Consider the following 27,245-nt stretch of genomic DNA (forward strand, 5'->3'; position numbering starts at 1 on the left):
GTTTTTTGGGGTTTTTTTGATAATACAGCAGAGGGCCTCTAATTATATTACTGAGGTTGGGTCTTTTTTTTTTTTTTTTTTTTACATCTTTATTGGAGTATAATTGCTTTACAATGGTGTGTCAGTTTCTGCTTTATAACAAAGTGAATCAGTTATACATATACATATGTTCCCATATCTCTTCCCTCTTGCATCTCCCTCCCTCCCACCCTCCCCATCCCACCCCTCCAGGCGGTCACAAAGCACCGAGCTGATCTCCCTGTGCTATGCGGCTGCTTCCCGCTAGCTATCTACCTTACCTTTGGTAGTGTATATATGTCCATGCCTCTCTCTTGCTTTGTCACAGCTTACCCTTCCCCCTCCCCATATCCTCAAGTCCATTCTCTAGTAGATCTGTGTCTTTATTCCTGTCTTACCCCTAGGTTCTTCATGACATTTTTTTTTCTTAAATTCCATATATATGTGTTAGCATACAGCATTTGTCTTTCTCTTTCTGACTTACTTCACTCTGTATGACAGGCTCTAGGTCTATCCACCTCATTACAAATAGCTCAATTTCGTTTCTTTTTATGGCTGAGTAATATTCCATTGTATATATGTGCCACATCTTCTTTATCCATTCATCTGATGATGGACACTTAGGTTGTTTCCATCTCCGGGTAAATAGAGCTGCAATGAACATTTTGGTACATGACTCTTTTTGAATTATGGTTTTCTCGATGTTGGCTGTGGGTTTGTCATATATGGCCTTTATTATGTTGAGGAAAGTTCCCTCTATGCCTACTTTCTGCAGGGTTTTTATCATAAATGGGTGTTGAATTTTGTCGAAAGCTTTCTCTGCATCTATTGAGATGATCATATGGTTTTTCTCCTTCAGTTGGTTAATATGGTGTATCACGTTGATTGATTTGTGTATATTGAAGAATTCTTGCATTCCTGGAATATACCCCACTTGATCATGGTGTATGATCCGTTTAATGTGCTGTTGGATTCTGTTTGCTAGTATTTTGCTGAGGATTTTTGCATCTATGTTCATCAGTGATATCGGCCTGTAGTTTTCTTTCTTTGTGACATCCTTGTCTGGTTTTGGTATCAGGGTGATGGTGGCCTCGTAGAATGAGTTGGGGAGTGTTCCTCCCTCTGCTATATTTTGGAAGAGTTTGAGAAGGATAGGTGTTAGCTCTTCTCTAAATGTTTGATAGAATTCGCCTGTGAAGCCGTCTGGTCCTGGACTTTTGTTTGTTGGAAGATTTTTAATCACAGTTTCTATTTCAGTGCTTGTGATTGGTCTGTTCATATTTTCTATTTCTTCATGGTTCAGTCTCAGAAGGTTGTGCATTTCTAAGAATTTGTCCATTTCTTACAGGTTGTCCATTTTATTAGCATACAGTTGCCTGTAGTAATCTCACATGATCTTTTGTATTTCTGCAGTGTCAGTTGTTACTTCTCCTTTTTCATGTCTAATTCTATTGATTTGAGTCTTCTCCCTTTTTTTCTTGATGAGTCTGGCTAATGGTTTATCAATTTGTTTATCTTCTCAAAGAACCAGCTTTTAGTTTTATTGATCTTTGCTATCATTTCCTTCATTTCTTTTTCACTTATTTCTGATCTGATTTTTATGATTTCTTTCCTTCTGCTAACTTTGGGGTTTTTTTGTTCTTCTTTCTCTACTTGCTTTAGGTGTAAGGTTAGGTTGTTTATTCGAGATGTTTCCTGTTTCTTAGGGTTGGACTGTATTGCTATAAACTTCCCTCTTAGAACTGCTTTTGTTGCATCCCATAGATTTTGGGTCATCGTGTCTCCATTGTCATTTGTTTCTAGGTTTTTTTTTTTTTTTTTTTTGCGATACGCGGGCCTCTCACTGTTGTGGCCTCTCCCGTTGCGGAGCACAGGCTCTGGACGCGCAGGCTCAGCGGCCATGGCTCACGGGCCCAGCCGCTCCGCGGCATGTGGGATCTTCCCGGGCCGGGGCACGAACCCGTGTCCCCTGCATCGGCAGGCGGACTCTCAACCACTGTGCCACCAGGGAAGCCCTCTAGGTTTTTTTTTGTATTTCCTCTTTGATTTCTTCAGTGATCACTTCGTTATTAAGTAGTGTATTGTTTACCGTCCATGTGTTTGCATTTTTTACAGATCTTTTCCTGTAATTGATATCTAGTCTCATAGCATTGTGGTCGAAAAAGATACTTGATACAATTTCAATTTTCTTAAATTTACCAAGGCTTGATTTGTGACCCAAGATATGATCTATCCTGGAGAATGTTCCATGAGCACTTGAGAAAAATGTGTATTCTGTTGTTTTTGGATGGAATGTCCTATAAATATCAATTAAGTCCATCTTGTTTAATGTATCATTTAAAGCTTGTGTTTCCTTATTTATTTTCATTTTGGATGATCTGTCCATTGGTGAAAGTGGGGTGTTAAAGTCCCCTACTATGAATGTGTTACTGTCGATTTCCCCTTTTATGGCTGTTAGTATTTGCCTTACGTATTGAGGTGCTCCTATGTTGGGTGCCTAAATATTTACAATTGTTATATCTTCTTCTTGGATCGATCCCTTGATCATTATGTAGTGTCCTTCTTTGTCTCTTCTGATAGTCTTTATTTTAAAGTCTATTTTGTCTGATATGAGAATTGCTACTCCAGCTTTCTTTTGGTTTCCATTTGCATGAAATATCTTTTTCCATCCCCTTACTTTCAGTTTGTATGTGTCCCTAGGTCTGAAGTGGGTCTCTTGTAGACAGCAAATATATGGGTCTTGTTTTTGTATCCATTCAGCCAATCTGTGTCTTTTGGTGGGAGCATTTAGTCCATTTACATTTAAGGTAATTATCGATATGTATGTTCCTATTCCCATTTTCTTAATTGTTTTGGGTTCATTATTGTAGGTCTTTTCCTTCGCTTGTGTTTCTTGCCTAGAGAAGTTCCTTTAGCAGTTGTTGTAAAGCTGGTTTGGTGGTGCTGAACTCTCTCAGCTTTTGCTTGTCTGTAAAGGTTTTAATTTCTGCATCAAATCTGAATGAGATCCTTGCTGGGTAGAGTACTCTTGGTTGCAGGTTTTTCTCCTTCATCACTTTAAATATGTCCTGCCAGTCCCTTCTGGCTTGCAGAGTTTCTGCTGAAAGATCAGCTGTTAACCTTATGGGGATTCCCTTGTGTGTTATTTGTTGTTTTTCCCTTGCTGCTTTTAATATGCTTTCTTTGTATTTAATTTTTGACAGTTTGATTAATATGTGTCTTGGTGTATTTCTCCTTGGATTTATCCTGTATAGGACTCTCTGTGCTTCCTGGACTTGATTAACTATTTCCTTTCCCATATTAGGGAAGTTTCCAACTATAATCTCTTCAAATATTTTCTCAGTCCCTTTCTTTTTCTCTTCTTCTTCTGGAACCCCTATAATTCGAATGTAGGTGCATTTAATGTTGTCCCAGAGGTCTCTGAGACTGTCCTCAGTTCTTTTTATTCTTTTTTATTTATTCTGCTCTGTAGTAGTTATTTCTACTATTTTATCTTCCAGGTCACTTATCCGTTCTTCTGCCTCAGTTATTCTGCTATTGATCCCATCTAGAGTATTTTTAATTTCATTTATTGTGTTGTTCATCATTGTTTGTTTCATCTTTAGTTCTTCTAGGTCCTTGTTAAATGTTTCTTGCATTTTGTCTATTCTATTTCCAAGATTTTGTATCATCTTTACTATCATTATTCTGAATTCTTTTTCAGGTAGACTGCCTATTTCCTCTTCATTTGTTAGGCCTGGTGGGTTTTTATCTTGCTCCTTCATCTGTGGTGTGTTTTTCTGTCTTCTCATTTTGCTTATCTTACTGTGTTTGGGGTCTTCTTTTTGCAGGCTGCAGGTTTGTAGTTCCCGTTGTTTTTGGTGTCTGTTCCCTGTGGCTAAGGTTGGTTCAGTGGGTTGTGTAGGCTTCCTGGTGGAGGGGACTAGTGCCTGTGCTCTGGTGGATGAGGCTGGATCTTGTCTTTCTGGTGGGCAGGTCCACGTCTGGTGGTGTGTTTTGGGGTGTCTGTGGACTTATTATGATTTTAGGCAGCCTCTCTGCTAATGGGTAGGGTTGTGTTCCTGTCTTGCTAGTTGTTTGGCATAGGACGTCCAGCACTGTAGCTTGCAGGTCGTTGAGTGAAACTGGGTGATGGTGTTGAGATGGAGATCTCTGGGAGATTTTCGCCATTTGATATTATGTGGAGCTGGGAGGTCTCTTGTAGACCAGTGTCCTGAAGTTGGCTCTCCCACCTCAGAGGCACGGCACTGACTCCTGGCTGCAGCACCAACAGCCTTTCATCCACACAGCTCAGAATAAAAGGGAGAAAAAGTAAAGAGAAAGAATTAGTTGAAGTAGAAAGAAAGAAAGGAGGGAGGGAGAGACGGAGGAAGGAAGGAAGGAAGGAAAGAAGATAAAGTAAAATTTAAAAAGTAAGATAAAATATAATAAAGTTATTAAAATAAAAAATAATTATTAAGAGAAAAAAATTAAAAAAAAAAAACAAAAACGGACAGATAGAACCCTAGGACAAATGGTGGAAGCAAAGCTATACAGACAAAATCTCACACAGAAGCATACACATACACACTCACAAAAAGAGGAAAAGGGGAAAAAATCCTAAACCTTGCTCTCAATGTCCACCTCCTCAATTTGGGATGATTCGTTGTCTATTCAGGTATTCCACAGATGCAGGTTACATCAAGTTGATTGTGGAGCTTTAATCCGCTGCACCTGAGGCTGCTGGGAGGTGTTTCCCTTTCTCTTCTTTGTTCTCACAGCTCCCAGGGGCTCAGCTTTGGATTTGGCCCCGCCTCTGCGTGTAGGTCTCCGGAGGGCATCTGTTCTTCGCTCAGACAGGACAGGGTTAAAGGAGCCGGTGATTCGGGAGCTCTGGCTCACTCAGGCCAGGGGGGAGGGAGGGGCACGTAGTGTGGGGCGTGTCTGCGGCGGAAGAGGGCGGCGTGACGTTGCAGCAGCCTGAGGCGCGCTGTGCGTTCTCCCGGAGAAATTGTCCCTGAATGCCGGGACCCTGGCAGTGGCGGGCTGCACAGGCTCCCCGGAAGGGGTGTGTGGATAGTGACCTGTGCTCGCACACAGGCTTCTTGGTGGCGGCAGCAGCAGCCTTAGCGTCTCATGCACGTCTCTGGGGTCCGCGCTTTTAGCCGCGGCTTGCGCCCGTCTCTGGAGCTCCTTTAAGCAGCGCTCTTAACCCCGTCTCCTCGCGCACCAGGAAACAAAGAGGTAAGAAAAAGTCTCTTGCCTCTTCGGCAGGTCCAGACTTTTCCCCGGACTCCCTCCCAGCTAGCCGTGGCGCACTAACCCCCTGCAGGCTGTGTTCACGCCGCCAACCCCCGTCCTCTCCCGGTGCTCCGACCGAAGCCCGAGCCTCAGCTCCCAGCCCCGCCCGCCCAGCCGGTGAGCAGACAAGCCTCTCGGGCTGGTGAGTGCCGGTCGGCCCTGATCCTCTGTGCGGGAATCTCTCCGCTTTGCCCTCTGCACACCTGTTGCTGCGCTCTCCTCCGCGGCTCCTAAGCTTTCCCCCTCCGCCACCCGCAGTCTCCGCCCGCGAAGGGGCTTCCTAGTGTGGGGAAACCGTTCCTCCTTCACAGCTCCCTCCCACTGGTGCGGGTCCCGTCCCTATTCTTTTGTCTCTGTTGTTTCTTTTTTTTTGCCCTACCCAGGTACGTGGGGGTTTTCTTGCCTTTTGGGAGGTCTGAGGTCTTCTGCCAGCGTTCAGTAGGTGTTCTGTAGGAGTTGTTCCACGTTTAGATGTATTTCTGGTGTATCTGTGGGGAGGAAGGGGATCTCCGCCTCTTACTCTTCCGCCATCTTCCCGGAAGCCTCTCGAGACACTTGTTTTGAATTTAAAAATCTGTGCCAGTTTTTTTAACCATTCATCGACTGATGGACATCTAGATGCTTCCAATTTTGTACGATTATGAATAGAGCAGCTATAAACATCTCGGTACCTGTTTTTGTGTAAACATAGATCTTTACTTCTCTGGGATAATTGTCCAGAAGTATAACTGCTGGGTCACATGGTAGTTACATGTTAAGGTGTTTTCTTTTGTTGTTATTATTTTTAACCTGCCAAATAGTACCAGAGTGGCTGCAGTGTTCTTCATTACCACCAGTAATATAACATTATCCACTTTCTCTGCATCCTCACTAGCATTCGGTCTTGTCATTAATTTTTATTTTAGTCATTCTGATAAGTGTTTAGTAGTATCTCACTGTGGTTTTAATTAACATTTCCTAATGGCTAATGATATTAAATAACCTTTCCTGTGCTTATTTGCCATCTGTATGTCTTCTGTGAAATGTTTCTTCATGTCTTTTGCCCATGTGTTAATCAGATTGTTTGATTTTGTACTGGTGAGTTTTGAGAGTTCTTTATTCTAGATATTTTGTTGGCTATGTGGCTTGATTCTCTTACTCTGTAGCTTGTCCTTGCATCTTCTTAATAGGGTCCTATGCACAGTAAAAGTTTTTATTTTTAATGAGGTCCGCTTATTAATTTTTCCTTTTATGGATCATGTTTTTGGTATCAAGTCTAACAACTCTGTCTAGTCCAAGATATTGAAGATTTTCTCATTATTTTTTTCTAAAAGGTTAATAGCCTCACATTTTACCTTTAAGTCTTTGATACATTCTGAGTTAATTTTGTGTTAGCAGTAAGACTGAGATCAAGGTTTATTTTATTGCCTAGATATGTCATTGTTTCAGCAATAAGTTGAAAGACCACCTATCCTCCCTTGAATTGCTTTTGAACTTTTGTCAAAACATCAGTTGGGGATATTTATGTGCATCTATTTCTGTGTCCTCTGTTCTTTTCCATTGATCTGTGTATCTATTTGTCTAGCAATACCACACAATCTTGATTACTGTAGCCATATAATGTCTTGAAATTGGGTAGGTGGATTCCTCCTATTTTATTGTTCTTTTTTTTTTTTTTTAACATCTTTATTGGGGTATAATTACTTTACAATGGTGTGTTAGTTTCTGCTTTATAACAAAGTGAATCAGTTATACATATACATATGTTCCCATATCTCCTCCCTCTTGCGTCTCCCTCCTTCCCACCCTCCCTATCCCACCCCTCCAGGCTGTCACAAAGCACCGAGCCAATATCCCTGTGCCATGCGGCTGCTTCCCACTAGCTATCTACCCTACTACGTTTGTTAGTGTGTATATGTCCATGACTCTCTCTCGCCCTGTCACAGCTCACCCTTCCCCCTCCCCATAACCTCAAGTCCGTTCTCTAGGAGGTCTGCGTCTTTATTCCTGCCTTACCCCTAGGTTCTTCATGACATTTTTTTTTTCTTAAATTCCATATATATGTGTTAGCATACGGTATTTGTCTTTTTCTTTCTGACTTACTTCACTGTGTATGACAGACTCTAGTATTTTATTGTTCTTTTTCAAAATTGTTTTAGCTATTTTAGTTTCTTTGTCTCTTCATATACATTTTAGAATAATATTGTCTAGATCTATGAAAAATCTTGCTTAGGTTTTGATATGAATTGCATTATAGCTGTATATCAATTTGAGAAGAACTGATATCTTTACTATGTTGAGCCTTCCAATCCATGAACATATATGTCTTCATTTTTTAGACTTTTTAATCTCTCTCATCAGTTGTGTAGTTTAAACACACAAGTCTTGTACGTGTTTTGTTGGATTTACATCTAAAATATTTCATTTTTAAAAAACTATTTAAAAAAGTATTGTATGTTTAATTTTGTTGTCCACATGTTCAATTGCTAGCATATAAATATACAGCTGCCCTCCTACATTCTTTTAGCCACAAATTCTCTCTGTTTTCTTTCATATGAGAATGGCTTATTTCTTCTTCATTCATGCCTACTTTCACTGGGCATAGAATTCTGGGTTTGCATATCTTTTTTTCAGCATCTGAGAAATATCCTGCCACTTCCTCTGGTTTCTATGGGAGCTGATAAGGGATCTGCTGTTATTTTAATTGCTTTTTCCTCTATAGGTAAAGTGTCATTTTTTTTCTCATTACATTCAAGATTTTTCTTTGTCTTTAGTTTTCAGAAGTTCAATTATGATGTTTCTTGGCATGAGTTTCTTTGTTTGCTTATTTGTTTTTTTCTGTTTGGGGTTCACTCAGCTTTGAATCTGTAGGCTTATGTCTCTTGCCAAATTTGGAATCTCTCATCCAGTACTTTTTCAGCCCTGACCCCTTGCTCTTCTCCTTCTTGAACTCTCCAGTCAAGAATATTAGCTATTTTGTTATAGTTCCACAGGTTTTCAAGGCTCAGTTCATTTTTTTCAGTATATATTTCTCTGTTTTTCACATTGTATAATATCTATCTTTCTAACTTCCATTTCATTAATCTTTTCTTTGTTCCCTCTATTCTGCTGTTGAGCCAATTACTAAGCTTTTAATTTCAGTTATTACATTTTTTTCAGTTCTAAAGTTGCCATTTGGTACTACTTTATATGTTCTATTTCTTTGTTGAATATTTCTATTTGTTCGATGAAATTTTCTGTTTTTTTTCATTTATTTCAAGCATGTTGGTAATTACATGTTGAAGCATTTTTATCACAGATGTTTGAAAATTGTTGTTAGATAATTCTAACATCTCTGTCATATCGTTGTTTGGCATCTACCGATTGTCTTTTTTATCCAGTTTGAGATCTTCCCAGTTCTTGGCATGACTAGTAATTTTAAATTGAACTCTGGACATTTTCCTCTTATCTTCTGAGACTCTGAATCTTATTTAAATACATTTTCCCTCAGACACTACTCCAGAGAGAAGGAAGGGAGGGGCACCACCTCCTTACTGCCAAGTAGAGGTAGAAATTCAAGTTCCCACACAACCTCCATTGATAGGTGTGACATGTGCATGTGTGCGTGTGTGTGCGCATGTGTGTTTGTGTGTGGGCTCCTTGTTACTGCTGGGCAGGGGTGAGAGTTTGGTGATACAAGCTGTCTCCACTGACATCAGCAGATGTGAACTCATTATCTCTGAGTTAATGTGAAAGTTCTGACCCTCCACTCAGCCCCCAATGTGATTTCTACTGACACCATTGGGAGTGCGGGGTGGGTACTTATTACTGAAACCTGGGAATGAAAGTCCTATCTCCCTATTTGATTTTTTCTGACAACAACCTGGCATGTGTTTGGGGCACTTGTTACAAACTCTTGAGGGTATAAGTCTGGATGCCTCTCTCAGCCTTTGTCAGCATGGATGGAGGCATGGTTACAGCTCCTCTGTGATATTTGCCTAGAGTAGAATGCTTATTGTCTAAAATTTTTCTATTTTTTACTTTTTCCTTTTCCTCATTTTTTTGGGGGATGCTAGAGATCAGGCTTTCACTGGGGATTTTTGTCTGTACTTATTGGTGTTTCTGGGTTATCAGCTTCTCATCTCCAAGTCTGAGATGTACAAGGTAGAAAGAAAACCCAAGGAACTTACTGTCATTCCTTGGGCCTTGTGGTCCCCAGATCACTGCCTTCTTTTCTATACCTTTCAGAGCCTTCTGATATTTGTTTAGTATATAACGTCCAGGAATTTTAGTTGTACTTAGCATGAATAATAGGGAAAAATATGTTTACTCCATTTTCCCAGAAGTGGTAGTGACCCTTGGCTTTTTAAAATATCCTGTTCTTTAGATTTTAGCTTAATATTCCTCCATCTGCAAAACATCCTCTCACTTCCCTTAGGACCTAAGTCATCTGAACATTAGAGACTCTCATAGAGTATGCATTTCTCTTCTTAGCATGTGTTTATAATAGAAATTTTAAATGAATTTGACTGATTATTTGATTAATGAGTTTCCTTAATTGGACCCTAAGAGTCACGTGTGTAGTGATCATGGCTGTGTTTTAGTTATTATTTTATTCACAGTGCCTAATAGTCTGCCTGGCATTAATAGTAGATTCTCAATAATCTTTGTAGAATGAATAAGGCAGTGCAATAAAGTAGAAAGGGCTTTAGTTTTGCAATTAAATTTTGCCACTTTACTAGAAGTGTAATCTTTATAAGTCTTTTTTGTCCTTTACTTTCTATTTTCTCACATGTTGATATTAAGTGATACAACATGTAAGATTTTTCACTCAATTCATCGGGTGACACGATGACTTCCAATTTCCAATAGCTATTATTTCTCTTTTTCTGCTTTCACTCTTTCTAGGAAGCTTCAGTCTTCTTTTTTGTTTGTTTTACTTTTTTTTTTTTTCTGTGTTTGGTGACAAGCACAGTGCCCAGGACATGATGGAAACTCAAAAATTATTGAATGGAATTAAATTGATATGCTTATTATTACTTAGTGGAACTTATATGAGTTTTCTAATATAATATCACATACCTAGGAAAATGTAAATAAAAAGAATTAAAATTTATAGGGGGAAATAATTTTGTTTAGAAGTGAAAGGCTGTTTTGTCAATAATTCACCCGTGAACTAAAAGAGTAGCAGGCTGAAAATAGTAAATACATTCAAGGAAAGAGTACAGGTATTTATTCTATAATAAATGCCACAGAAAGTTACAAAAACAAGTCTATTTGGAAACATAAAAAGAATGTGAACTGTGTTTAGAGGCCAAAAAGTCCTCTGAAAAAATAGATAAAAGAATTGTTGTCAAATGGAATCAGTTTTATCTCTTAGAGTCAGGAACGGGGAACAAGGAAAAATGGACTTCAGAATACATACTTGACACTGCTCATGGGAGAGAAAAACAGAGAGAAAGAAAAGGAGGTTCAAAGCCTTTTGCTGACCTTTTTTTCAGCAGATCAGGTCTGGGGCCTGGGTTTGCAGCACTGCCCACCGGGTGACTGTAAAGGGGTTATCCTTGGGGCTAAGAATGCTTATTGAATTTTGGACAGTGTGATATGCACAGCATAGTAGATGGCCCATCTCCTGAGAAAGCTGTAATTTGCGGTTGTAAGAAAGGAAGAGAAAATCACAAAGAAATCCAGAACATCTCTGTTCAGATGTGAATGAAAATGCTGAGACAGTGAATGTGTATAAATCATGGTAAGTTTTTATTGAAGATATACTATGAGCTTGGTACTGCTCTATGAGCTTTACATTAATTAAATCATTTGCCCTATTATGATTGGTGTTCATACCATGACATTCATGTCGGGATATAGAAGTTACAACCTTCTTGTAGGTTTATTAATACTCTCTCTCTTCTTAGGTTGGAAGTTGGGAGATGATGTTTGGGATGGGAGAAGAGATACTTCACACTCCACTGCTATGCTTTCTGTTATGGCTAGAACTGTTCCCCCCAAATTCATATCCGGAAGTATTAATCTCCAGTACCTCAGAAAGTGACCTTATTTGAAAATAGGGTTGTCGCAGATGTAATTAGTTAAGCTGGGGTCACAGTGGACTTGGGTAGAACCTAATTTCTGTTGTTTAAGCCACCCAGTTTGTGGCACTTTGTTTTGGCAGCCCTAGCAAACTAACATACTTTCCATGGAGCACTGACCTTCATAATTTTGAAGCTTATGTATCCTTTTGAAAATATAAATCGAACAATGGAAGTTCTCTCTTGAAAAATGCAAATAGCCACAATTTCACGTACAGTTTCCAAAGTTCACAGGTGTTCTGCCGTCCATCTACAGATCCCACCCCCAGTCTCAGGTCAGACTGAGAACCTTTGTCCTAGAGTCTGTGTGACCTCACCTGACCCCTTTCTTAGGCAATGCCTCCTGAACACATGGCCCTGCACTGAACACTTCCCATGAGAAGAACCACTCTTTACTATGCGACAGTATCTTACAACAGAGGGCAATTCTGCTCTTAAGAGCTGGTCCAATGGAGCTGTGACTCACATCAGTGTATTCAACTTAGAGATACCATGGGCCTTACCACAGTCCCCTGCTAAAGCATACAGCTGCTTTTCTATGTCCTTTTTCTTGTTTTAAATTAAAACAATCTTTCTATTGTAATTGCTACATGTAATTTATAGGGCAAGTATAGACATAGGGAGAGGAAGCTGTTGCTGTTTTGGCGTGCTGTAGGGAAAGAACTTGAGCTCAAAGGGACTACTTCTATTTATATTTAAAACTCCAAATATAGTTTTGGGGGCTGTGGGGTAAAAAGAAAAGCAAAGAGACTGAGGAAGTGGTTCCTGAAAGGATAGACGGGCTCTTGCAGAGGAGGTGAGAGGAAGCCAAAAACTTATTCTGCTTCCTTCACCCTCTACTTGGCACTGTGAGTGTTTGCACATATTCTGGATCTCACAGAGTATGTTCTGTGTGCATGAGGCCGAAAGGCTTTATGAGGAGAAACGTAAGAAGCACCTGCCTACATCCTTCTCTGTGTGTGTTTGTAGCTGTGTCTTGCTGTCTAGAGGTTGGCTTTCTCCTCCCACTCAAATAAGACCTATCTCTGTTACTGTGGTGGAAACTCTGTGAAACTCAGTCTGTCTTCTGTTGTCATTTGCTAGACCCAGATAGGATTGCCCTCGCCCTGGCTCCATGTTGTCCTTGAAGAACGTCCTTTACCTGCGTTTATATGACTTTTCTCTGTCATTCGCTTTGCGGAAGAGATACCTTGTCTTGATATTGCCAGTGCCCCTCATATATCGACTCACAAGAGTGAGTCTGTGTTTTTCAGCTGTCATTATTATCCTCAAACAAACATTAAACACGGTCTGGCGGATAATCCGGTCCGCACATGGAATGAAATTTCAGAAAGCCCAGTTCAGAAAACCTGTTATTTGCTGCCATAGGATGGAGGGATCATCATTTGGGATTCTTCCTCTCGTGGAAATCCTGCTCACGTTTCACCACCTGAGGCGCATGCCACCTCCAGGAAGCTAGATCTCTCAACTGCATGGGATTTTGACATTCCATGATTTTCCTTAGGTCATAGTATGGTACTTAGGGGGAATCTGGCTGCCCATGAGATCATAAGGTCCTGAGGACAATGCCTGGCCTTATTCATTTTGCAGTCTCCCTCAGTACTTCACACGTGATGCTCACAACAGAGTGCTTTGGGATTTTTATTCCCAAAGCCTTCTAACACCTGGCTCTGCCACTTAGTCTTCTCACATTAATCGGAATTGGGGTTGGCTTTTGAATTTGAGGTAGAAAGCACTTTGGCAGATGCAAACTTGAAGAATGTAGGCCAAGGGACATCAAAAGAGATGTCAGTCACTATCATTTACTGAGATCTTACAGAATGCCGTGAAAATGTAGTAGGAATTTATAAGACAGGAAAATAGAGAGTAAGGGAGCAAGTTGAAGTGGGGACATTTAGGATAATTTAAAGATTGTAAAATATTTAGATTTATATAGCAGTTTGCTTTCAAGGAACTTAAAGGAATTACAGTAATATAGGCACAGGTCAATCTCTTGCTATAAATTTTATAGCAGAAACAACATAATGCCTGAAATCAAATGAGAATTCAGTTATTTGTGGGATGAAGATGTGATGTACTTGGAGCTTTGGAAGAAAGAGCGTTGATTAAAGGAGACCACTGGCCTGCCAGAGGATGGTAGAAAGCCAAGACTCATTTCTAGACCTTAGCCTTACTCAGCTTAAGGAAGATACACGGAGGAGAGGGGTGGAAAACAGTGGTGAGAGTTAATCAGATTATGAATAGGGTGAAAAGATAGATACGATGTTAGTATAAATGCAAATTATTGGCCCCTGGCTGTAATCTGCTTAGTTACAGAGGCAGCACTGCTCCCCTCCCCAAAACTTGAATTTTAGATATGCTGTAATCTAACAAATCTGATAGTAGGAAGTTTTTTATAGTGATAAGAACACTTAAAATGAGACTTACCCTCTTAATAAATGTTTAAGCATACAATACAGTGTTGCTAATTATAGCCACAATGTTTTACAGCATATATATGGAACTTAATCATCTTGCATAACTGCTTTTTAAGACATGCCTCGGGCTGCCTTAAATCAAGATAGCCATCCCTTCCGTCAGGCCTCTCACTGGAAAAAGAAACACTTTGAGTAAGTCACAGTGAGTAACCCTAAAATAAGACTGATAGTGTTCTTTTTCTCTGGACGTAATGCAGAGTGGGTACAAAAGTGTGTAGGGAAGTTGTATATATTGACAGAAAATTATAGTGAGAGTGGAGAAGGGAAACAGCCCAGCTTACCATCATTTGTTTGGTAAATATTTATCCAACACTAACTACGTGTCAGTAAATATCCCTGTGGTGGGAAACACATTGGTGCGTTTGGGGAATAATAAGGGCGGTTTGGCTTAGAGCAGTAAAAAAAAATGGGAGAACAGGATAGTAGGATGTAAGATCTGAAGGGTGGCCTGGGCCAGATCAGGAGGCAGTAAGCAGCTGGGTTTTATTCTAAGTGCGATGCCTGGACCCTGGAACCTTTGGAGCAGCATAACAGGATTTAGTCTTTACAAGCTCTGTCTGCCTGCTCCATGGAGAATGAAGTGTGGGAGGGCAGGCACAGAAGCAAGCCGGCTGGCGGGGAGGCTGCTGCGTTTGCTGAGGTGAGAGTTAATGATAACACACAAGGATGGTGGCAGGGGAGGCAGCAAACGTGACTGGTTTAGGAAATGTTCTGATATACATAAGCTGACGAGACTTGCTGATAGATTTATTGCAGGGGAGATGGAGAGAGAAGTCAAAGATGGCTTCTGGGTTTTCAGACTTAGCAACTGAGTCAGTTAAAGAAGGAGCAGGCTCTGGAGGGGTGATTAAGGCTGCTGCTTTGGGCAGATGCTTAATAGACACCCAGTGGAAATGATGAGTAAGCTATTGGATATGAGCCTGGGATTCAGGGGGAGGTCAGGGCTGGATATATACCTTTAGTAGTCATTAGCAGAGAGATGGTATTTGCACGCAGGGTCTGGGTGAGACCATTAGGAAGAGTGTTGATAGAAGAGGAGATGGACCCCTGGACTGAGTCTCATGGCACTCTGGTAATTAAAAGCAGGAAGGAGAAAAGGAGCAAGCAGAGAAGGCTGAGAAGGAGAGGCTGCTGAAGAAGCAGAAGCATCAGGAGGGTAGATGTCAAAAACAAGAACATGTCCAATGCTGCTCACAGGTTGAGAAAGGTGAAGCTGGAGAGGTGGCCACTGGGCGCGGCAAGATGAAGGTGCTGATAAACTGAAGTGCGTTGAGTGGAGAGTAAGAAGTGAGGAAACTGAAATAGCTATTTCAACTAGCTTTAGCTATAGAGAGAGCAGTAGATAGAAACAGGGAAACTTCACCTATTGTAACAGGAGGGAAGGTGGAATTTAAGGGCAAGGATGCAGGTAAAGGTTGACTTGATTTTGAAAACAAGAAGTTGTTATTTTCACATTACAAGAAAAATGGAAAACAACTGTATTCTTTTCAAAAGCATTCATCACCATATTTGTTGCCTGATGAGATTTTAGATCACAGAAGAGTGGAAACTGCAACAGGGCTTGTGAATATTCACTTGGTGTAAATTTGTTTTCGTGCTTCACATTCATACACAAGTTGTTTCAATCAGTCATTTTAGTTTCAGAAAAGCTTTCTACTCAATTCTGTATAGAAAAGTAAATAATACAAGAACATTTTAAATTGCTGTTTGGCATCAACATGAAATAAAATTATGCTTTGATTACTCTCTTCTGTCCCATGAGTCTCTCTAGAAGTATAAAAATACAATAGTGGAATATTCAGTGATAACAGGTAATTCTACAAATGGTCATGCTTCTGAATTGTTATGTATTGCAGTAAGCATAAATAAATAAGCAAAACCCAGCTTGCTCTGGTCAGTCTTCGCAATATTCAGAATTTTAATGCTCTGTTTGCCTCTGCTTTGCTGATAACAGTGGGCTAGGAATTTAGCTATTCTGTGACCAGTCAAATATATAAAATTGTTGACAAGGGACCAGTATTTTAATAGCTCAGTGTCCTCTTAATGAAGCGGTGTTAATACATTTTCTCCTAATTTCGGTATCATAGTAAAATATATGTAACATGAAATTTACAATGCTAACCAATTTAAATGAAGAGTTAAGTGGTATTAAAGACATTCATACTGTTGTGCAACCAACACCACCATCCACATCCAGAACTCTTTTCATAATAATGTGGAATGTTTCCTGAATTTCCTGTATGACATCGTTGAGCAGGTGTCACACTAATCTTCTCTGTATTGTTCCAATTTTAGTATATGTGCTGCTGAAGTGAGCACTGGTACACATTTTAATGAAAACACTTATTTACATAAAGAAGAAAAAATGATAGAGACTGTGAGTCTGAAAGACAAGCAAGATCCGTTTAATGACTATTATAAAAAAAGGGCTTTGATCAATTCTATAATGCTCCCTATCAGAGTATTGAGGCATGGAAGGTGAGTAAAATACCTTCTGATTCTACACGCAGAGACAGAATATAGGGATAGGTTATCTGATCCAAAATGATCATGGCTGTATTTTCCTAATTTATCTGGTTGAAAATGAAACAACTGAAAAGTGATTAAATCTAGATTAAATGCGCTCTTAATATATTCCAGGCACTATGCTAAATAATGCACAATGCATTGTCCAGCTTAATTCAAAAAGAATGCAATGAGGTAATTCCCTTATTTTCATTTTAAAGATAGTAAAACTAAGATTCAGAAATAGTAGTATAATTAACTACACATGGTCTTACAACCACTAAGCTATGGGTGAAAGACATGGCTCTGGGTCAGCCTGCCCATATAGCCCTTGCTCTTAATCTCTGAGATCTGCTGTGTCTAAGACCACATCTGCCCCCCACTTTTTCAATTTATGGCCTTAGACAGCCTCCACAAACACATCCTGTTCTTATGAACACATCCTGTTCTTGTGAACACATTAGTTTTGCTTGTGCAATCATTTATATGCTGAACAATGATACTTACCTCACCCAAGTTTTGAGTTGAACTCTCACTATTATCTCTAAATGTTTTACAAGCAAACGTTTTCTCAATAGCTACACTCAAGATTTGTGGTTGGGAGGACTGAGAAAGATTTCGTCAATATTCTCTGGTGCAGTTTCTCTGTATTCATGCTCATAATTTGCTGACTTCTGGAATGATGGCTTTGAAATTAGAACATCTCTTGAAATAAAACTGCTGTGCCAGAAGACACCATTTAGAATTCCATTACAGCCCTGATGTACAAACATTCTTGCATCTACATTTTGATCCCAACACCTGTTATGCACTAAGAGCTATATCTATTTCCAGAATTTTCCCTAGTGGAGCTTTATTATCACCCATTCAGGAAGCCCTTAAATATCTGTCAGCCGTTGGTGAGGTTTCTGCTTGTTTTATTTAGACTTTGTTTGTGGGCTTTCCTCACACAGCGCTCCCACTCCTGTTATATTTTTTAAATTTATTTTATTTTATTTATTTTGGGCTGTGTTTGGTCTTCGTTGCTGCGCGTGGGCTTTCTCTAGTTGTGGCGAGCGGGGGCTACTCTTCGTTGCGGTGCGCGGGTTCCTCATTGCAGTGGCTTCTCTTGTTGTGGAGCATGGGCTCTAGGCGTGCGGGCTTCAGTAGTTGTGGCTCGCAGGCTCAGTAGTTGTGGCTTGCAGACTCAGTAGTTGTGGCTTGCAGCGTCTAGAGCTCAGGCTCAGTAGTTGTGGCACACGGGCTTAGTTGCTCTGCGGCATGTGGGATCTTCCTGGACCAGGGCTCGAGTCCGTGTCCCCTGCGTCGGCAGGCAGATTCTTAACCACTGCGCCACCAGGGAAGCCCTCCACTCCTGTTATTTACGAGCAGCTCTCTGTTGTGGAAAGAGCATGGTTTTGGAAGACACCCCTGACCCTGGTTTGACTTTGACTCCTCCACTTATTGTACATAATGCACAATTACGTTCAACTATTTTTGATTCCTAAGATTACAGACATAATTTTAGATTTACTTATGATCAAGTAAAGATTTATACAGTTGAGTGAAAAAATACTTCATGTTTGTTGGGGGGAGCGGTAGAGGGGATTGGTAAAGGGCTTTAATTTTACCCCAACCAATCTAAGTGGTAAAAGAAGCTGGTCTGGGTGAGCTCCATGTTCCTCTCATGTGTCCTTCCTTCCCACACTCCTTCTGTTCTCTTACCTGAGCTTCCCCCAGCAGACCTGACCAGCCATAGGCACCAGCCCATAGTTCAGGATAGATGCACGTGGGCAGGAGGGTAGAAGTAGGGGATGACTTTCCTAATCCCTTTTCTTTACTCTCCTCCTTCCAACCTGGATTCTGTGCTGCTGGAAAATGTATCCCAGCACTGAGGCCCTCAGACAACTGTACCGTTTCAGAAGCCAGGCTGGCTTTTCTCTTCATTTACAATTTTGTATATTCTGAGAGAATTGTTTTTTATTTATTTAAGAAAATGTGGTATATACATACAATGGAGTACTATTTGGCCTTAAAAAAGAAGGAAATTCTGCAATATGCTATCACATGGATGAATCTTGAGGACATTATGCTAAGTGAAATAAGCCACTCACAGAAAGACAAATACTGCATGAATCCACTTATATAAAGTAAGCCAAATTCATAGAACCAAAGAGTGGAATGGTGGTTGCCAGGGGCTGGTGGGAGGAGGGAATGGGGAGTTACTAATCAATGGGCATAAAGTTTCAGTTATGCAAGATGAATAAGTTCTAGAGAGCTGCTGTACAATGTTGCACCTGTAGACAACAAATGCTGTATTATACACTTATCAATTTGTTAAGAGGCTAGTCCTCATGTTCAGTGTTCTTGCCACAATAAAATAAAATTAAAGAAAAACATAGCTGCTTTTTAAATCTAGATTTCCAGTGGAGAAGGCTAGATTGCACTTGAGTTCTGCTTAAACTTCCAAAATACATCTGGGCTCTCTAATCTGGCAGGTTTTTATCCCCACCATGTAATTTAACAGTGTGGAGCGAAGAGCTGACTTTCTGGGCCTTGCTGTGCTCTTTTAGATTATGTTACCCAGAAAAAAAATCCAGACCGAGTACCATAAGCAAAATACATCTTAACATCAGGGCTATTGCTTAAATGAATAAACTTTTGAATGTGTAAAGATATATGATATTTCGCATGTTATCATTTAGGAGATGAAATACTACTTTGAAGTTTGAGTTTCCTTTTCCCCCCCTAACTTTCACTTACTTTCTGAAGTTTGTGCCAAATATAATTCTTGATAAAGCAGACACTGTTTCTTCAACATGAGCAATTCTCAATGTTTTCAGCTTCTAATTTTGTTGCCTCAATTTTAATTGTAATTTGTGTTTTCTGAGCCAGAATTGTTTCAAATGAGCACAAAAGTTTCCATTGTTCTGTGTCTTACAATATGAGTATGCCTGAGTTGCAGTCATTAAAAGCCTCACATGGGTTGTTTTTGTTATTGTTCCCCGGGGCCCCCTCCACCCCGACTTTTTTTTTTTTACATGAGTGAGCTAAGAAGCAGCAACTATTTTAACAATTTATTTAAATAGAAAATGAGTGACTGTGTGTCTCCTAGAAAGATGGTCATCAGATGTCTTTTTAAATTCTGACTGCTACAAGTAAATTTAGCCACAGTGCATTGCTTTCTGAATGCTTCCAGAATGGAACACTGTGCCTTGATTGTTGCTTTGGGAGTCTCATTAAGACTCTAAAAGGTCAAAGGAGTAAGGACTGGAGCAAAATATGTTCACTTACAATACACACAGCACAATCCAAATGCAGAGATCAGCTACATGCACGATGTGTTTCTACCAGAGTATTTGTACAATAGAGAACCCTGTTCTTGTCTAAATGGTTGCATTTATTCTACCAAATATCTACATTGTTGTTACTAGTGGAGAAATATTTCAGATTGCCAATTGTTTGCTTCATAAACTAATTTCTGAACAGAGGATGATGTTGGAATCAGATATTTTTGCCATAAAATGAAATCGCTATCTCCATAGGTTTTCCTGTCTTAAGCGATGGACATTTTTCATAAAGCCTCTGCTCTAACACACACTTAAAAAATTTCATGAGGTGAAGACAGAATGCAATGATTTTGGCCCCTGGAAAATTGCCCTTGAAGGAGGACATCAGATTTTGACAAAGAATACATTAAGAATACAAACTAACTTAAAACTCAGTTTTCCCAGCAGAGTCTGCTCCAGCTTGAAATTTAATTATCTCAGGTACATTTCAGTAATTTGTTTCTGCTGGTAATAGGAGATTATTTTCATGCGAATGTGATGATACCCTATAGAGGAATCGGTGGGAGTTTTCCTTTAATTTGAATTTAGCCTTTAATGTTTTCCTTCTCTAACATATTAAGAGGATAGCATAATTTTAAACACCTTGCTACTTGGTTTCCCACATTCCATATTTTAGCTTTTATTTGCTTTGGCTCTTGAATATCTCAAAAAGTATAATGAAGTAACCTCAGAAGTTTCCTTTTTGTGTCCATAATTGATTGCTATAGTACTTAATATTCTTATAAGGATTAAGAACTACCCTATTTCAGGGAGTGGTCCAGGTGCTAACAGTTCAACAGTGAAATACAAATAAAAATCTCTGCCTATATGGGCCTTTCATTTTTGTATGTATGTCTATATGCAAGTTTATCCTTTTCACCTCAACCTCCAGTAAAAATTTCAAAAATTTTCACCAATCTTAGAATTTTAAAGATTGCATAACTTTTTGAAGAAATCACTATGAATTATTTTCAATCTGAGGATACAGTGTTCATGGTGCTCCTTGGAGGTGAGGACTAAATCAATGCTATTTAATGTTTTTATTAATGAATAAGATCAATGATTTTTAAATTGTGTCCTTTGGAGCGCCAATGTCAGAATCCCTTCAGCTGGTGGTCACAGTTCCTGAGATCCACTTCACAGATCCTGATTCAGAGTAACAAGGTGCAGATCAGGAATCTGCATTCTTAAGTAGCAGTCTAAGTGATCCCTACACATGCTGAAGTTTAAGAATCAATTACTAATTTAGACAAAGAGCTGAAGAAAGTGAATCTTAAATTAGAAAATGACCACAAGCAATTGGACAAAAAGGCTTGAGCCTTGTGTATTCTCAGTACATAAAGTGGTGCGAAAGGGCAAAAAAGTTATTTTCTGAGGAACTAGCACCAGAATTTCTCCTAGAGAGAAGACTGTTTCTTGTTAAGGAAATACTTTGATGTCTGCTTGGAGAGAGAAAATAAGCCTATGAGAATAAATGTCACCGAAGCACAAAGAGAAAACAAATTCGAAACAAGATTGGAGGTGCTGGGGAGGGGAGACTGAAGAGAGAAACAGAGAACCACACATCTTGGGGAGAGGCTGGCCACTAGTGGAAATGGCCTAAAAGGTGTCTAAGACTGAATTTTTAGGCATTTGTGTGGTTGTGATATAAACTCCTTTTTCCTTCCTGAATACTCACTGATGGCTGCTACACACACAAGAGCCTGACATGAGTGGTTTTCATGGGAATCAAATTAAATGGGTGGAGATCTGTGTTGAGATTAAAGAAGAGCAGTGAGGATGGAGGAATACCTAGCCACCAGAAGTTGAGCAGAAAATGGAGGATTAAGAAGGGAGAACTCAGAGCCAGAGAGCTGGGAGAAATGGCAGAGAATTTTCAGAAATTCAGAGGGAGACAATCATCTTCCCATTGAACAAGGAGTTGGGGGTTCAAGCTAATTGTATACAGATCTTGAGAGGTAGGATGATCCAAGTGGACACTGGGCATTATGTTTAGTTACTGTTTTATGGATTATGCCTTATCTTTTCGTCTAGGTTTTGAGTTTCTAGTTAGAGGGGTATTCTTGTCTTTTTTTAATTATTAATCACTTTTCTGCACGGTATATTTTGCACACTGTAGGCTGCCACACGCTTATTGAAAGTTTTTTGTGCGAGAGTGAAAAGTGTAGTGGATTGTGAATGAAAAGTGTCCTAGATTTATGATCTTTAGGTTATTCCCTTGTGGACCTTTTAAGTTCTGGGTCCTTGAGTCTTATAGACACTTGTAGAAAATAACTTGTCTATGCCTTTATTCCTAGAATGTCTGAGTTACTTGATATTTACTATTTCAGTGGAATGAAATGGTCATTCCTTTAACATCTATAAACTACTTTTCTATGTGAAAATATATGATAGATGAATTTCCTAAAGTTAGTTTAATTTCCCAGCAAGTATTTCAGACCTTATACATACTCTAAAGCCTTATGATTATTTTAACTTGGTGAGTTAAATAGTTGTGGCTAAGCTCATTACATTTTTAATGCTGGAAGTACATTTATTTTCCTATGAGGATTCTAAATATTTAGAGTAATTATACTTGGCATCTAGAATTCTGTTGGAGGATGCATTAAAAAATACTACTTGACACTTCTATGGGTAAAGAAATCAAAGCGTAAGTAAGTAGGTAAAAGAATGGCATTTTATCTTTGGAATTCTGGTCATAACTCTTAACAGTAATTTCCATGCTGTGAGAAATTCCCTTTAAATCTTTTCATCTGCAAGACAGCTTTTCTGTTGAACTTACGTATATTAGTTTACAACAAAGACTTGAAATAAGTTACAGTCATTCCTCAGTATCCCCAGTGGATTGGTTCTAGGACCCCTAGAGATACCAAAATCTGCAGATGCTCAAGTCCCTCATAGAAAATGGCATAGTATCTCCATATAACCCACACACATCCTCCCGTATACTTTTATCATCTCCAGATTACGTATAATACCTGACACAATGTAAATGCTATGTAGATAGTTGCAAATAAATGTAAAGGTTATGTAAATAGTTGCTGAGCATGTGGCAAATTCAACTTTTGCTTTTTGGAACTTTCTGGATTTTTTTTTTCTTAAATATTATTGGTCTGTGTTTGGTTGAATCCGAGGATGTGGAACCCATGGATACCAAGAACAAACTGTATATGCAGATAAGTCAGTGAGAATATATTTATGTTGTGCTTTTATAACCAACCACCTTGTGTGGCAGGCAATACTATTTCCACTTTATACTCGAGTGTGGCAGGCAGTCACCCATTGGAGGGTGACCTCCAATGAGCCACAGTTCTCTCCTGATTATTTGAGTGTGGACTGGACCTAGTGACTTATTTCTAAAGAAAAGAATATGGAAAAAGTGATGGGATATTTTTCAAGATCAGGTTACAAAGAAAAGGTAGCTGCCGTTTTCCATTTCCTTTCTTTCTCTCTCATAGGCTTGCTCTGAAGGAAAGCAGCTGCTGTGTTGTGAGCTGCCCTATGGAGAGGTCCATGTGTTAAGGAACTAATATCAACAGTCAATGGCCAATGAGGACCTGAGGGCTGCCAACGGCCATATAGGTGGTTTGGAAGTATATCCAGTAGAGCCTTGATATAACTAGACCTACGCTTTGATTATAGCTTTGAGAGAAAGCGTGAGCCAGAGGCACCAGCAAAACTGCATTTGGATTCCTGACCCAGAGAAAAATAGATAATAAATATTCATTTTTTTAAGCAGCTACATTTTTGGGTAAATTGTTGTCTTAGTCCATTCAGGCTGCTATCACATAGTACCACAAACTGGGTAGCTTATGAACAACAAAACTTTATTTCTCACAGTTTTGGAGGCTGGGAAGTCCAAGATCCAGGTGCCAGAAGATTTGGTGTCTGGTGAGACTCACTTCCTGGTTCATAAGGCATCTTATTGTATCCTCACATGGTGAAAGGGACAAGAGAGCTATCTGGAGTCTCTCTCATTAGAGCACTAATCCCATTTATGATGGCTCTGCCCTCATGACCTAATCACCTTCCAAAGACCCCACTTCCTCATACTGTTACCTTTGGGGTTTATGACTTCAACATATGAGTTTGGGGAAGACATAAACATTTAGTCTATAGCCCTTGTTATACAGCAATAGATAAACTATACATGAGGAAATTGAATCCCAGAAAGGTCATATGATTTGAACAATGTATCAGATGTAAAGAATTGAAAACGCAAGGGTTTTCTGACCACTTGGTCAGAGAAGGGCACTGAGGAGGTGGCATTAAACAGATACCTAAACGAACTGAGCCATGTGGACATTTGGGGAATAAGTGTGCAGGCAGAGAGACAGGCAAGGGCAAATGCTTTGTCATGAGAACACTGGATCAGCATCAAGGCCAATGTGGATACAGAAGAGCAAACTAGAGAAAGATACAGGGGATGAAGTCAAAGAGATAGGCAGAGGCCAGATTATGCAGAGCTTCCCGGCCATGGTAACGACTTTGGATTTTGTTCTAATTCTAGGGGGAAGACGTTAGGGCATTTTAAACAGAGAAGTGATATGATTTGGTGCACTTGTTAATATTTGTGGAGAATGGAAAGAGAAACAACAGGAGGAGTAAAGACCCAGTAAAAAGATTTCTTGAGGCAGATAACTTGCCTGGATGAGTGTTAATGATTACTTAGACTAGAGGTAGGAGTGAAATGGTAGTAAATGGTAGATTGAATGCTTGGAAATTGAAGTAGTTTTTATTTCTGGTTGCTTCTATGGACATTTTTGTCAAAGAGCTTGCATTTTTGGAAGGGAGGTTTAATTGTGACGAGAATGCAATCTAGGTTTTTGATTACTGGAACCTAATGGTTTTGAAATTATGGCTGCGCTCTGCTTTAACCAAATTAGATGAGCAGTCTTGACTGAAGGCACTCAGACATTGGAGAAGACTTAGAGTCAAGGTCTGTATAAAGGCATGATACAGGTTTGGCATTCCCCTTAGATTTTGAGTGGGTGACCATGAGTGTTGGAAAGAGCCAACACTTATTTCTTTGCTTTTGCACTACACAAACTGAAGTTAGTTTTTGTTTTCCTCTCATTATCCTTTTGACCAGCTTTCCTGGGAGATCCCAGAGAACTCTCCTAACAGTTCACATTTTATAAGTGCTCTTTTTCTAAGAATGGGTATGTATATATATGTACACACACACACACAAACACATACAAGGGAGAGATGGCACAATTTATTTTTGATTTTGTTGTGTATGAGAACACACATTCCTAAATAATATGGAGAGATTGTCTAAGTTCGGATGTTGCTTGAGATCCCCAGGGATCTGAACAGGGGCACTTTTATTTTGAAAGGTCCTATGGCTGCCTCATCAGCATTATCCTCCCATTTTCTTCTCAAAGGTGAACTGGGGTCTTTCATTCTTTACATCTATCCCACTAGGGGGACTAGAGTTGAACACGGTTCAGGAGAGCTCTTTGTATACTTGATTTCTTCACAAGCTTTGTTTTGGGGGAAAAAAAAGGTAAAACTCATCTGGTGATTTTGAGTCTTTTCATTTTAGAGCAAGAAATTATGTGGTAACATTTCAGTAAGTGACACTGAAATATATTTCCCTTTTGATAAGTGTAACTGCCTTTTTCAGATTTCAGAAATAAGGTTTCATATGTATTCAATATAAATGATATGAAACATTCATTTGTCTGTGGGGTGTGTGTCAGATTTAAAGTAAAACATCTTAAAACCCACAGGTCAATTTCCTCAATAATAAATTCATGTAACTATGAATTTTAAAATAAATACATTCTTGGGGAATAAAATAAATGATATTTGAGAAGTTACTGCTTATTTATTGAAGGCATTGTTTATGTTAAATGCTTTATGCTAAGTGAAATTAGAGACAAATACTGTATAATAGCACTTATATGTGGAATCTCAAAAATACAACAAACTAGTGAAAATAACGGAAAAGAAGTAGGCTCACAGATACAGAGAACAGGCCAGTGGTTACCAGTGGGGTGGGGAGGGGCAATTTAGAGGTGGGGGAGTAGAAGGTACAAGGATGTATTGTACAACACGGGGAATACAGCCAATATTTTGTAGTAATTACAAATGGAAAGTAACCTTTAAAAATTATATTAAAAATGCAGTTTAGGGCTTCCCTGGTGGCGCAGTGGTTGGGAGTCCGCCTGCCGATGCGGGGGACGCGGGTTCGTGCCCCGGTCCGGGAGGATCCCACATGCCGTGGAGCGGCTGGGCCAGTGAGCCTGCGCATCCGGAGCCTGTGCTCCGCAATGGGAGAGGCCGCAACAGTGAGAGGCCCCGCGTACAGCAAAAAAAAAAAAAAAAAAAAATGCAGTTTAAGCAGTGTTTTCCCAGCATTTTATCAACTAGGATCTCTCACCCTATCCACCATTCCTTGATCACCTACTACATTTAATCCACCCCAAATGAATAATGGTCCTGCAAGCAGTTGGTTGAATCTACCTACAGAACAGGCATTTCACACAGAAAACATATGTTATTTTACGTCTCTCAGATTGGAGAAATGTTATATCATGATGGAAATTGGAATAATTCCAGCTTCAGAAGTGTCCTCTAGAATTCCCAAATGTCACAAATTTCCATTTCAGAGTGGTGGTATCATAATTTATAAACTGCTAGGGAATTAAAAAAGGGCTAAACAACCATTAGGTTGGGTGTTAATATGTAGATGTATTTTTTTGTGCTTTTCCCCATTATACAAAAGCAAAGGTTTTTCATTATGCTAGCATAGTTAATTTATTATTTTCAAGCTAGTGCCTAAACTTCTGGAACACAAAAATTAATGGGCTCTTGGAAACCCTCTCTGAATTGTCCCAAAGTCAATGGTGGTTCTTCCCATCTGTCATCTTAATTTGTAGTATGTCTCCCAGATGCATTAAAACAAAGATATACACTAAACTTCCTTGCATTCCCATTGGCACTAAGTACAAAAATAAGAGTTGTCATAAATCAATTATTTACAAGAAAACTCCCAAACTTGCCAAACTGGAAGCCCTGATTTAAAATAAACTGGGATGTCACTCACTTTGCCAACCAACTCTTTCAGACTGCAAATGACATATTTATTTATAGAGCTATTTAGATAATAATGGAAGAAGGTTTAGTAGCTTATTTTCTAAACTAGCAACCAATGTTAACTCCATGAGTTTGATGACTGCTTATAAAATGATCTGTTTGCATCTGTTTTCTGTTGAAATAATTACAACTGGAAATGATGAAAATATGTTAATATTTAACATTATACTTGTTTTGGGTCATATTCTGAGAGAAGATTATTTTTTGATCCAGAACTATGGCCTTCAAAGTAATTGAGAATGAATTAATTCATGACTCCCATAGTTCTTTCCATGATAAAAGGGTAAAGGAAAATTTGGGTAAGTAATTTTAGCATTTTATGTTGTCTCATGTTGGAACTGAGCCCAGTTTAGCCTGGGGAGAATCCAAGTCACAGTTGAAAGGAAACCAAGTTTGCAGTCAAAAAACAGTACTACATACAGCAAGTCCAAAGAATGAGGCAAGCTCAAGAATGGGGGGAAAGAAATGAAGTCGGAAAGCTGGAGAAAAAGGCAGCTAGAATG

The 27,245-nt window shown here is 39.4% G+C and overlaps 1 long non-coding RNA gene and 1 other non-coding gene across 4 annotated transcripts in view; one reads left to right on the plus strand and one right to left on the minus strand.

Moving 5' to 3' along the window:
- The first annotated feature begins 4,495 nt into the window (after positions 1–4,495).
- LOC125965321 (uncharacterized) overlaps positions 4,496–27,245 on the plus strand; it is a 327,903-nt gene continuing 305,153 nt past the window's right edge. For all 3 annotated transcript variants that reach the window (XR_007479064.1, XR_007479062.1, XR_007479063.1), the window contains exon 1: positions 4,496–5,241. This is a non-coding gene — a long non-coding RNA (uncharacterized LOC125965321). The remainder of the gene's footprint in view (positions 5,242–27,245) is intronic.
- Positions 16,032–16,141, minus strand: LOC117199790 (U6 spliceosomal RNA). Its single transcript, XR_004481128.1, has one exon. It is a non-coding gene; the product is annotated as a U6 spliceosomal RNA (small nuclear RNA).

The sequence above is a fragment of the Orcinus orca genome, chromosome 9 (genome assembly GCF_937001465.1).
Source record: "Orcinus orca chromosome 9, mOrcOrc1.1, whole genome shotgun sequence".
Taxonomy (NCBI): domain Eukaryota; kingdom Metazoa; phylum Chordata; class Mammalia; order Artiodactyla; family Delphinidae; genus Orcinus; species Orcinus orca.